This window comes from Podarcis filfolensis, assembly GCF_964270895.1.
Source record: "Podarcis filfolensis genome assembly, chromosome: 2".
Classification (NCBI taxonomy): Eukaryota; Metazoa; Chordata; class Lepidosauria; order Squamata; family Lacertidae; genus Podarcis; species Podarcis filfolensis.
The window spans coordinates 59,508,850-59,522,545 of NC_139605.1; positions in this window are offsets into that span (position 1 = coordinate 59,508,850).

Genomic DNA, 13,696 nt, shown 5'->3' on the forward strand with positions numbered 1-13,696 from the left:
GGATGATGTGGTGATGATATGAAAAGGAGAAAGAGGAGGGAAAAGATTGTGCAAACATTTCAGTTTTCTGGAATATATTCAATAAGAGAGGAGATTGGTTCTAAATCTGGAGAGTTCTATGTGCATACCTTATTGTGCCCAGTCTGCACTGCCAAGTTAAGGAGGATGGGGTCAAACAAACTGGCTTGAGTTTGACAAAGGAGACAACTTTTTCTACTTCTGTAGGGGTCCATTGTTCATCTAAATAAACCCCTTGGAGAGGTAGCATTTTGATTAGTACATCCCATCTTGTATCCCTCACATACATTGAAAGAAAACCCTAATGCAGAAAGTGAAACTGCTTTGTGGTAACTGCAGACCATGTCTTGAGGGTCCTTTACTGAAATAGAGTTGCTCTGGTCTGATTTGTTTTACATTTTTTAATTTAGAGGCCAGAGGGGCAATGCTGTTGCTTTTGCTATTTCCCATGGGAGAGTGGCTTGAGGTACGCTGTATGAAATACCGGTAAATCAAAATAGGGAAGGTGGAAGATATTTTCTGCTGTCTTAGCAAAGTAAACACACACACACATTTTAAAGTCATTAGGTAGCACAGGGAATGACTGAATTATTAAAGGACTCAGGGACAAACCCAATCCACACTTGTTATCAAAAATGGCCTTGTTTCCAATGCACCCTTCCTTGCATAGGAAGCTGCCTTATACAGTCCACCTAGCTCAGGTTTGTCTGATGGGCAGCTGCTCTTCAGGGATTCAAGCAAGTGTCTTTCCCAGCTGTCCCTGGAGTTGCCAGGGATTAAACCAGGGACCAGCAAAGCTAATGCTCCACCAAACAAGCTATGCCCCCTCCTCATCCTTGATATCACATAGGCATGATATCAGAATGTTTTGCATTTCCCTCTACCCCATTTCAGCAGTTCTCAGTGCTTTGTATCACTGAGTATCAAAGGGTTTTGATCAGTACCAATAAAGGGTTTTGAACAAGATACACCTGTTTGGGCAAGCATTCCCCTCAACTGAAATTGTGATTTGATTATTTCAACTGTTCCAATTGTTATCATAGAATTGCAGAACTGGGCGGGATCTCAAGGGTCATCTTGAAATGTAGGAATCCCAACTAAAGCATCCATGGCAGATGGCCACCCAACGCCTGCTTTATAAACTAAAATGAAGGAGAATCCACCACCTTTCGAGGGAGTCCGTTCCACTGTTTTTAAACTGCTTGTTTTAATGTATAGTTTAATTAAATGGTGTTTTAATATTATTCTGTATTTCAACTGTAGATTGATTTGTAAACTGCTAAGAAGTCATTTTGACATAAGTGGTAAATAATAATAATATGCTCAGAACCTAAGCCCAGAGCCAAATATAAGATTGATGGTGTGACCCTATACAATTTACATACAGTCATACCTTGGATCCCAAACGCCTTGCGAGTTGAAGGTTTTGGATCCCGAACGCCGCAAACCCGGAAGTGAGAGTTCCAGTTTGCGAACGTTCTTTGGAACCCGAAAGTCTGACATGACTTCCGCGGCTTCCGATTGGCTGCAGGAGCTTGGTTTCTGCACATTTCAGAAGTTGAATGGACTTCCAGAATGGATTCCATTCGACTTTCGAGGTACTACTGTACTAGTAAACCCAAATGGGGGTGTAGTTAACTATGCATTTGGCAGCATTACTGTTATGTACTGAGTTGAATAGGATCCAAAAGGCAGCAGTCTGATTGGTCCTAGAACAATAGGATTCAGAATGCAGCAGTCTGATGGGTCCTAGAACAATGCAGCAGTCTGATTGGTTGGCAGGAACCACCCAATCATGCTCCAGATAAAAGTGAATCCACAACCTGATTGGCTTACAGTAGAATTCCGGAATTAGCCAATCATGTGCAGCCCATTGTGTAAATAATGTATATAAAGCAGATACTTTGAGGGGACATTCATTCATTCCTCCTCACCACTATGAGCTGAATAAAGAGCATGAAATCACTTTGCGACTCTGAGTATATTTCAATTACATATTTTAGTGGGAGGAAGGAGGGCAAGGTGAAAGATCCTTTTTCTTATAAAGAACGCCTTTGGAGCATGCATCTAGCCCAGTTTATAAAATATTCAATGTCCACAGCCATGGACATTGGCTATTAAACTAACAGGTCCAGTATGGAGCCATTATGAGTCCTCTGCTTCGTGGACTGGAGTGTAATTATGCAGTGTACCAAGTCACCATGGTTCATGCATATATCTGGATGTTCAGTCAGCCCCCCACCCTCCATCTGTTTGCAGGGTTGGGGGAACCGGTAGCAGAACTAATGTGGGATTGTCCACATAATCCAGGATGCAGTGCCAGCTTTGGTTTCTGGAAGCAGGAGAAGCTCCCATTCAGGTACCTTGTAGCTTTCATCCTAACTTAAAAGCAACAGATTCTAAAGACTTGCCTCCCAGGATGATGGTGTGAGAATGTAGAAGAGGCAAAGATTTCCATAGCCCAGCATAAAAGGGTAGCTGTATGCTGATATAAAAAAAAAGGTTACCAAAAGCTCTAGGATTTTCGATTTCTTCATGTAATTCTGCCTGGTTTGGTTCCAAGGAATGTTGAGACCTAAACATAAGAGTGAAAAGGGTCCTGAATGGTTTCTATTGCGTTTAATAACCACTTCATCTCTGTCACAGGAAGGAAGTAGTACATCAGGCTGTTTTGCTGCTGACAGCACTGGGGAGCTGGAGGACAGTCTTCAATTAGGAAGATAATTCCATTTCCTTTCCCAGTTGAGGAAGGATGGATTATGCGAGTCAAAGGGGAACAGAGCTAGGCAGTTCTCAAGGACCTCTCAGTTATGTGCTTGTCAGTTCCAAGAGGGCAGGGATGGGGAACCTCTCCCTGCGGCCCTCCAGATATGTAGATATATATATTCTTGCTTTTTAGCCCCCAAGCGGTTAACAGATTAATATGAAAGAAATGCAATAAAAACACAGCCACTACAAGTAGAGAAGTCCTGTAAATAAATACAACAGATCAATAAAAATATGGCATAGCAAAAAACAAACAAAAAACAGATTTGCCATCAATCACATACATTTGTGAACTAAATTTGTGCTGTCCCGCAAACACACCTCTAGCACTGACTTGGAAATCAGATTGAATCATATTTGCCTTCACCCACCCCGACGTCTCCCATTTCTTATCTAGGAGCAAGCCGACCCACAAATAATTGTCCAAGGGGGGTGCCCTCACTCTGGTTACACACAGCCTCCAAGTAAATAGGCTTCTCCCTGGAAACAGCTGCAACTGTGGCAAAGTTCTTCCATTTGCTTTCCATGGGCGAGATTAGCTCGTTCAAACAGACTCCTCAACAGGCTGCTGTCATTTACGTCTACCCAGAGAAAGGTCTCTAATGATGAATTAATCTTGCTGGCCCTCAACGCACTGAAGTCTCTTACTTTTGCAATAAGGAAAGTGATGGCGGAAAGTGCTGGATAAGACTTGCTCTTGAAGCAGTGTTGTCTAGTCTCCCTGCAAACAAATCAGAACAAATCCTCCTCAAATAGTCACCATCCACTAATCTCCCTGCATACAAATCTGGGTGAATGCTCAATAAACAGGCTGCCTGAAAGAGCCCCAAGAATGTTTTCACAGAAAACATTAAATAGGAGTGATTTTCCATCTATTTCCCATTACTTGAGCCATGCAATTATATAGAACACCGGTTCCCAGTCTTTTTGGTATGGTGACCCAGAAGTCCAAATTCACTTGGTATGATGACTTAACATTTTATTGTCCCATGAATTTGGATTTAAGTCTTCAGCAGCCATTGGTTTTGTGCATTTTAACTTCAAGATTACCTATTTTATAGCCGCTACATGAGGCGGAAAAACTGTCTGCGGACAAATGTCGGCTCCTTCAGCCAGTAAAGCGAGATGAGCACCACAACCCCAGAGTCATTCGCGACTGGACTTAACTGTCGGGGTCCTTTACCTTTACCTTTTACATGAGGCATTCAAGCAAATAATGTCCTTAACACCCTTATTAAAAATGAAATTTGTTGAAATAGTTATAGTACTTACAAAGTTATTCATTGTTCTGTTAATTATAATATGCCAGTTTGTAAAAGGGATTCATCACTCCAGTTAAAGATTGCAAGCCATTATTTTGGGTTTACTTACAAAGTGGGATTACCCACCTGCAGGGGCTCTGAGATTCACTTGTAGGCTGCAGCCCACAGATTGGGAAGTGCTGGCATAGAACGTAAGAAAGGGAAAGGGAATGTATGTTGTTGCCAGTGCTTTGTGTTTGTACAGTATTACACAGGTGGATTTAAGTCCTACTTGTGAAAACGCCCCAACCATAGCAAAGAGAAGCAACAGATACCATCACAATCTATTAAGACACTTCCTCCAAGAATGATGAAGTGACAATCCTACAAATGCTATGCGCCTAATTTGAAAGCATTTGCACAGTGACCCACCGCGGCTGGCAGGGCACTCAGAGCCACATCACACTGATCTCTGCTAACAATCTGATCAAAACCCTCCACCGAAAGAAGGATGAAAATCCCTGTGCTCTCCATCAAGACAAGATGCAAAAGCTGGCTAAGTTGCGGGGAGATTACAGCTATCAAATGAATAATTCTAGCATGTGATAGATAAAACAAATACTCATTAAAATATAAATCTCTCCACACTGAAAAGAGGGGGGAAATATCCCCAGTCTATGCGCAGAAGGCCCCTAAGACGCAAATATCTGGCAGAAGAACAGATGGGGAGAGACAAGCAAAGTAATCTGTTCAAATCCAACTACCCCCACAGAATAAAGAAATATGGGACCTGATGTGACACTGATATGCTCCAAAAAACGGTACAGAGAAAATATAGCTCATCTCGTTGCTGCTGGAAACAGGCAGCAATTTCCAATTTTCAGTGTAATTCATTGAAAAGTAAACCAGACTGGTGAAGTCAAGCTCCCTTTCTCCCCCTTTTATTCATTTCTTCTTTTCCTTTTCTTTTTTCTCTCTGCATGCTTAGACCATAATTTAGATCCACATGACCAGCCAAGTTTAAAACTGTGGACAAGAGGCTACAAATCCATTCAAGGTGCAGATTGGAAGGAGGCAGAGGGTTGCAATAGCCAGAGAAAACCCAGGATAAAACCCAGGTCATCCTTTAGGCATAAGTAAAGGGGATCACCGGATTTTGGTCTGTTGGCAGTTTTCTTTCTCAGAGAGGAAAGGAACATGACAGAAATGTGATTGGACATGATGTATATACTCCAGGCCCCTCTCCTCTCACTATTGTCTCTGGAACTACATGGTGGAAATTAGCATGGGCAAATCATAGAAGTTATTGATGTCTCCCATCACAGCAGTTTTCAAACTGTGCTCCCAGGAACCTCTGGAGCTTGTCAGAGGCCTTATATAAAAGGGTTGGTGATGGTAAACAAGCAGCCGTAAACATCTTCCTCTGCAATGCACGGCTGCCAGACCCCAAAGCCTCCTCATGATTTGGCTCCCAAATCCTCTCTGACATACAGGACTTCCATGTCAGATGTTCAGGAGTTTCTTCTTTGAAAGGCATTCCTTCTTTGATGTGGAAAGTTTCCATAAGGATAGAAAGTTACAGATAGGTAGCTGTGTCGGTCTGCCATAGTCAAAACAAAAATAAAATTTTTCTTCCAGTAGCACCTTAAAGACCAACTAAGTTAGTTCTTGGTATGAGCTTTCGTGTGCATGCACACTTCTTCAGATACACTGAAACAGAAGTTGCCAGATCCTTCTATATAGTGAGAAGGTGGGGAGGGGTATTACTCAGAAGGGTGGTGGGAATGGGTGATTGGCAGATAGCTGTGATGAGCCTGTTGATGACTCTTAACGACTGCAATAGGTCTTACAGGAAAAAGCAAGGGGTGAGAAGGTGAAAAATGGCTTTGTCATGTATAATGAGATAAGAATCCAATGTCTTTGTTCAGACCAGGTCTCTCCATGGTGATAGAAAGTTAGAAAGCCAGGTGCTTTAAATGTATGGTGACGATTTTCCTGTTACAAGGCAAGATAGGAAGGATGTTTGAATAAGTACGCTACCCCTAGGGCCCTTCCCCTTTTTATGAAGATTACCCGCTCTGGGATCCCACAGCTAATTCTCCCCTGGTCTCCTCGCTGGCCCAAATAGGACTAATTTAGCCAGCTATCCCTGTTTCTTGGATGGATTTTACCCCTAAACTGATTTTTGAATTCTGAATTTGTTATTCACGTTTTATGCTGTATTTTAAGTTGTTTTTTGTTGCATCAATGAAGTGTTTTAAATTTGTTGTTAGCCGCCCTAAGCCCAGTTTTCTGAACAGGGAAGGGCGGGGTATAAATAAAAAATTATTTATTTATTATTTAGAGCAGGGGTCAGCAACCTTTTTCAGCCATGGGCCAGTCCTCTGTCCCTCAGACTATGTGGTGGGCCGGACTATATATATTTTTTGGGGTGGGGATGAACAAATTCCTATGCCCCACAAATAACCCAGAGATGCATTTTAAATAAAAGCGCACATTCTACTCATGTAAAAACACACTGATTCCTGGACCGTCCTCAGGCCGGATTGAGAAGGCGATTGGGCAGCATCCGGCCCCTGGGCCTTAGGTTGCCTACCCCTGGCCAAGAGGCAAGGAGGGAACATTATCGGCATAATACAAAAGTTACTCATTTCTGTTCAGAGAATCAAGGCATGCTAATATAAAAACGGCACTGATTTTGGACCTCCGGTTGTCCATTGGTAAACCAGGATGAAAGGTTCTAGACCTCACACGATGTTAAGCTGCAAACACTGCATTTCACAATACATTACAATTAAAAAAATCAGAGCATTGGAGCTGGGCTTGTTAATGCCTCCTCCGTTTTGAGAAATCTAGCACAGCATGAAGCACTATGGCTCATGCTCTCAAGCTGTTCTATTACGCTTGATTTATGGCATGACAGCCCTTGTCCTAACCCATAACCTTGAGCTTGTAAAATGCACAGGGGGGAATTTACTAACTACAGCATTCATCTTAATGCCCTATTGGGAATTACTGTAGAGAAGAAGAAAAAGCAGAGAGAGGCACAAGGTGTACGGACACCTTAACCAGTAAATTATGAAGAGCAGTCCTCTAACAGCCAGTGTCGTAGATCATGCAGTCCATTCTATTTTTCATTTAATTCAATCTTTATTTATGCAGGCAGTTTACTGAAAGAAGGGATTGCATTTGCCATCTTCTGAAGCAAATAATTAATGAGAAAATGTTACACTCGGGGACTAATCACGCAGGTACAGAAATACTTTCAATGCCTTTTATCTCGTTTTTAGCAGTGTCGTTGAAATATATGTGTGCATGCATATTTATACACATAGCCACTTATGAGTTGGCTTTCTAAAAATAATAATATTCAAAATGGATAAAATATGAACTAATTTAAGTTAAAGCATTCAAAAATATATAGAATGAAACAAGATATGTGGTGTTCAGTCTCGGGCAGCCATGTACAGGATTGTATCCAAATCACTGAAATAGCCAAATAGCTAAAATGAAAGCACAAAATAAACAGATGTAAAAGCATGCTTAGCAACATGCCATCGGTTATTTAACAGATAACCAGCTGAAACGCAACCCGAAATAAAAATGCTTTTAACTGGTTAGCAATAAAGATCAAGGGAAGAGAATGAGTGGACTTCTCAAGGGCTCCTGAGTCTAGAAATTGGGTAAATGGTTGGTGCTGGATGAAGGTACACATGAAGGAGCAGGTATGTAGTTTGGGAGTCCACCTCAATTCAAAGTGGTCAGAAAGTAGCAGGTGTGGGGGTGGGAATGGAGGCGCTTACCTAACCTCCCAGCAGGTGAATAACTACTGCTTACTGGGAAGGGCAAGGTGGGAATGAGGTTGGTGTGGTGTGAACACACAAGTGGAGACAATGCAACTGACCTCTGTACCACCTCATTCCTCTCCCTTGTGGTTAGCAGCAGAGGCTCCTCTGCTAGGAGGTCTTCCCCGCCCCCCGCCCCCGGCATCTGCTACCGGCTGCCAATGAAGGTGCAGGTGTGCACTGCCCATTTCCTCTTGCCATTCCATAGTGAGACGAGACCAGGGCTTCAGCAGGACCATCAGCTTTCTGGAAAATCTCCCAGAGCGTTCAGCAATCCACCAGTCTCTGGGGGCAGCCCATCTGAACAGGTCTACTGCCCTTGCAAAGCGGAATTGCCGCCGCCAATCCAAACTTCAACAGAAGTTGGTCAGAGCACGACAACAGGATGCACTACACACACACACCAACCTTCAGGCCACCCCTCATATCACTTGGGGCAAAGACTACATGAATTGTATGCCCTACCTGGGCTGTTGACGATTTGAGATAGACCCTGTATGGTTATCATACAGGCCATTAAGTCCCAACCCAGCTACAGTGCAAGTTATGGAACTCTCTCCCTTTAGAAATTCATATTTCTCCCACAGTACATGCCTTTCAGTGGTCTGTAAAGACCATTTTAGTTCATGGGGCTTTTGGTTTGGAATTATTTGTCCCCTAGTTCTTTATTGTCTTCTTCTTTTTTAACATTCTATCTTGTGTTGTATGCTTCAATTTTACTTCCTCGCTGCCAACCACCCCCCCCCCCGCCCCCCACCATGGATTCTGTTTTGTTTCAAGTTGATTTTAAATTGTTTACTTTGTAAGCCACTTGGCAGGCCCTCAGGTTGAAAAGCAGCCTAGAAATATTAATATAAACCAACACAGACTTTTTGTGTAGTGTACAAATGTGGCGACAAACAGAAACTCAAGCTGGCAGCACCATTTCCAGTCCCACAGACTGACTCATCAGGTCTGGGGTAAATCAGCAAAGAGGTGCTTAGACAGAGATTATTTTTCTCAGTGAGAGTCCTCTGAGGTGGATGGCAGACCATCGAGGAGAAAGCACAGCTGTCCTGTGCCTGCTCCAGTCAATGGCAGCCTGCCCTTTGTATCTGGGCTTGAATTCTTGAAACAAGAAGAGATTGTTGATGTTGTCCACAGAATATAAAATCAGTCCTGTTGATGCAGCTCATGCCCTCGAGATATTCCGGTTCTTATTTGAGTGTTAATGTTCAACAAATCAGTCTCTGGCACCAGCTCCAAAGATTTACATTTTGTTGTTGTTGTTGTTCCCTTTCTTTTAAGTTATTTTCCCCAGGAAAGTCTCCAAGCAGTGACTTGGGTAATAACCAAAAGCTGCACTGATTATTATTGTTGTTATTATAGGCTCACTTTTATTTCTGTTTAATTAGTAATTATTTTAAATTACATGTGGTTGAAGTGCAGCTGGATTAATGTGGCTCAGCCATCAGGATTTTGTTCTTGAGCGAGCCAACATTACAGGAGGATATATTTCTGAGGCTTGTGGAGTGTGTGGTGACAGTTGTCATGCTTGATTTCTGTTGTTCATTATGGATATTTGAATTGTATTAACCTTAGTTCTCTAGTATGAGGAGAGAAGCAAATGTTGCCGGCCCACAAGGGGCTGAAAGAGTAGAAGTATTATAGTAATTATAGTAAATATATTTAGTATTTATAAATAAATAAACCAGCTATGCTGGTTGCCAACTGCTTTGCAGGACCAATTCAAGGTGCTTTATTTTGATGTTTAAAGCCCTAAATGGTTTGGGACCCAAATACATTATAGCCTAAATAACTGACTTTGCGTACATGTGTAAATAAACACACTACCACATGATTTGCATAAGGCCTCTTTTCTGTAGATGTACTAGCTCCCATTACTAGGAACGCAGGGAGCTGCTTTCTATCATGTCAGACCATTGATCACTGTAGCTTGGTAGATTCTGGCAGTGCCTCCCCAGATTTTTGAATCAAGATCTTTCCCAACCCTACCTGGAGGTGCCAGATGGAACAAGTGAGCTTCTGCATGCAGAGCATGTGATCTACCACAATTTGGCCCTTCACAAAATTGTGCTCAACAAGCCAGTGATTATTACATTCTGTGTACGTGAACGGCTGTGTATTAATACTTAGTGGGGGGAAGAATTTACACTTGATCTACAATAATCAGTGCTGAAACTGTTGAACATCTGGTAACCACCCACTAGAGTAGTTGTGGAGATATGACCTCTTTCTCTCTCTATGGCTGAACTTTTGCTTTTCCTTTCCAGACACTAATGCTTTATATCCTTGGATCTTACTACTGTCAGTCACAGATACGAGCTGTAATCAAGGAAGCCAAAGACAACTCTTAAGGCCAGTGCATTTAACAAAAAAAAACCAGCCCTGGTTGCTGAGAGAATTCACTGTGCATTAGAGCTTGCTGCACAGCCAAGTAGTTATCTGATTGCTCTTTTGTGGGGCCAAATTGATTTTCAGCCCATGACGAAGTGTGTGGGAAATACAATCAGTATCATTAGCAACTGAAAATAAATCTGGCCATGTGTTGTACTATAATGTGCATTAGGCTCTCTCTGTAGCCAAGCCCAGTTTTCAGCTACTCTGCACGTTGGCCCTTAATTAGACAGGCTCACTAAACTTGAACAGGAGTCAATCCCAGCGTGCCACTCATATCTAGCTAATTTGAGTTGCAATGATGAGAAGAAATGGAACCACCAGGAAAGCAAACTAAAATGCCAGTATGTTGTGGCCCATCAGTACCTTCTAGGGCACCCATGGAAGGTCACAGAAGGTCACCAATGGAAGGCCAGTGTGAGAACAGGATGCTGGACTTGATGGGCCATTGGCCTGATCCAGCAGGCTCTTGTTGTATGTTCTTACTATGCACTCAAAAATCCACAGTACAAAAGAGACTGTTTGCTCTTCCTCCTTGGTTCCTGTTTGCATGGACTCATACACCCCATAAACATGACCACATTTCACTGGATGCCATGACTGAATGCCCACCTTCCCATCTAGTCTGAACAGAGGAAAGGTGCAAAGAGCACTTTGGGTGTGAGCATGGTGGTGGCTTATGCAAGTGCCTTTTTCCTACTGATGGGATACATGCTCACTCCATTTTATTCTCCTCTTTTTCTGCTATTTTAGATGTGCCACCTGTTGGAGAAAAGTAAATACATTTCCTTCTCCTGAGTTTGTAGTCTATGCATATGTTACTTTAACCCACAAGAGGGCACTGTTGGTCTAGTGATCTAGTCACCCCGTCTGTAGCTTTTCTGTCTGTTAACTTCATCCCTAAATGTTGAGCCATTTTGTTATTCTCTCCAGACAAGATGTCTGCTGTTCCTCTCTCTTGTCTCTACCCATCCTATAAGCAGCTTCTGCATGAGTAAAGCCTTTGAACCCCAGAAACTCTAAGTGATCTTTTTAATCCAATTTATCCAAGCTGCAAAGTTTACTAAAACCACCTCTTTGTGGCAGCCAATTTGTTTTATGTCATGCCTCATGGCAGCCATTTTGTAATATGCTATGCCCCTGTGGCAACCAAGTTATGACTGGCACCCACAGCACTTTTTCAAATTTTCAAATGTGTCCACTGACCCAAAAGGTTTTGTACCCAAGCTACCTCACTGGGCTCTTTTGAGGATAAAATGTATATTAAGGTGATAAGTAACAATGATTACCAGTTAAGAATTGAAAATTGAGATGAGACCCAACTAAGTCCTACACTGAGTTGTTTCAACGTCTTAGTCATGTTCGACTCTCCGTGACCCCATGAACCAGAGCATGCCTTGGAAACTCTCACTTTCTTCTCAAAGCTTCTCCTTTTTTATGTCCATGGAGTTATCTTGGCATAATACTGGAGTAGTTTGCCAGTTCCTTCACCAGGTGGATCACGTGTAGTCTAAACTCTCAGCTATGACCTGTCCGTCTTGGGTGGCCCTGCATGGCATAGATCATAGCTTCTTGGAGTCATTCGAGCCCCTTCGCCACAACAAGGCAGTGATCCATGAAGGGGCCTACACTAAGTAGACCCGCTGAAATCAATGGATTTATGTTTTTTGTTGGTAAGTGGTTAACAGTGTAATCTTGTAATAGCTATGCAGAAGTAAGCACTATTTAGTTTGTTGGAGGAGGAGGAGGAGGAGGAGGAGGAGGAGGAGGAGGAAGAAGAAGAAGAAGAAGAAGAAGAAGAGGAAGAAGAAGAAGAGGAAGAAGAAGAAGAGGAAGAAGAAGAGGAAGAAGAAGAATTTATTATTTATATCCCGCCCATATATTAAAGATTAAAAACATCCCTAAACAGGGCTGCCTTCAGATGTCTTCTAAAAGTCTGGTAGTTGTTTTTCTCTTTGACATCTGGTGGGAGGGCGTTCCACAGGGCGGATGCCACTTACCGAGAAGGCCCTCTGCCTGGTTCCCTCTAACTTGGCTTCTCGCAGCGAGACAACTTCCATATAGTTGCGCACACTACAATTCTGTATCAGTTTACTTGGGATTATCCTTCTGAAATCAATGGGACTTCTAAAGAGACTTGCATAACATTGCATTGTAAAGGACCCTGATTTTTTTACTGGAGCATTTAAGAATGTCAGAGTTGGAAACAGAATTGAATGGAAGCTTCATTGAAGTTTCGTTTTTCCTTCCATTAAACTTCATTATACCAAGCACAGTTTACAGCTTTAATCTGTCTCTTCTCAAAGCCTAGTCTGCCTTCATGCATGCTTGCTCTTCAATTTTTGTATGATCAGCAGATATACATAATGCTGAATCTACGTTGTTCTCTGCATCTGATTAATACAATTAGTAGGCAGTAGAGACCCAAAACACTGACCCCAGTAGGATCCTTCTTAAAATAACTCCTTTATTGGAGGTCACACTATTAATGATCACCGTCTGCTAAAGGTCTGCTACCATTCTTAGCAAAGGATTTTCTTCCATAATTAGGACTCAGATACTCAACTCAGATACAGGCATGTTAATGACTGAGAAATTAGAACATCAGGAAACCTATCTCTGTGTTGTCAGCTAAAGCATATCACAAGGGAATAAAATATCTAGAACAAGATTCAAAATTGCTTGTTCCCTTCTCAGTTTAAAGTTTTCCCCATTGACACTCCGGCTGAACAAGCTATGCTTTGCCATTGTAGGTTAAGAGCCATATGTTCCGTAGTTCAGGTTTGAACATGATACACAGGAGCGTATTCATCAGGAGTGTAGACCGGTCATGTATACAAGACGTTGATTATGATTTCCCTAAATGCAGCTGCAAGGCTTTGGACCAAGACCAAAAGGTGGGAACACATCTCACAAATGCACTTGGGATGTGATCTTAAAACCTCATAATCACGTTTATGTTTGCACCACTGAGAGTCCAAGCTTTGCATTTTTCAACATTTCAACTCAGGGAAAGATGGCAAACTTGTTTTTATACCGCTTGGTTATTTTAAGCTTTTTATCCCATCCACGATCTATTTGCATTGGCTTTGAGACTGGAATACATTTCACAGGTTCTTAAACTTTAGCCACTGGCGCACTTTTGTGCACAATTTATCATCCTCGTCATTTCATTTTGTATGCTGCCTTTCCATAGTTAAAACTATGCTCCATAGTTCCGTTGGTTAGAGTGTGAGGCTAATAACACCAAGCTGTATGGGAACAGCTATATATTCTTTCATTGAACTAGATGGTCCTCAGGGTCCCTTCCAACTCTACAATTCTATGATTCCATGATTCTGTAACAATTTAGAGTGCTGGTGCCCACATGGGTTGGGAACAGGGTATCTGAAGGTATGCCTGCCTCCACATCAGCCTGCTCATATGCTG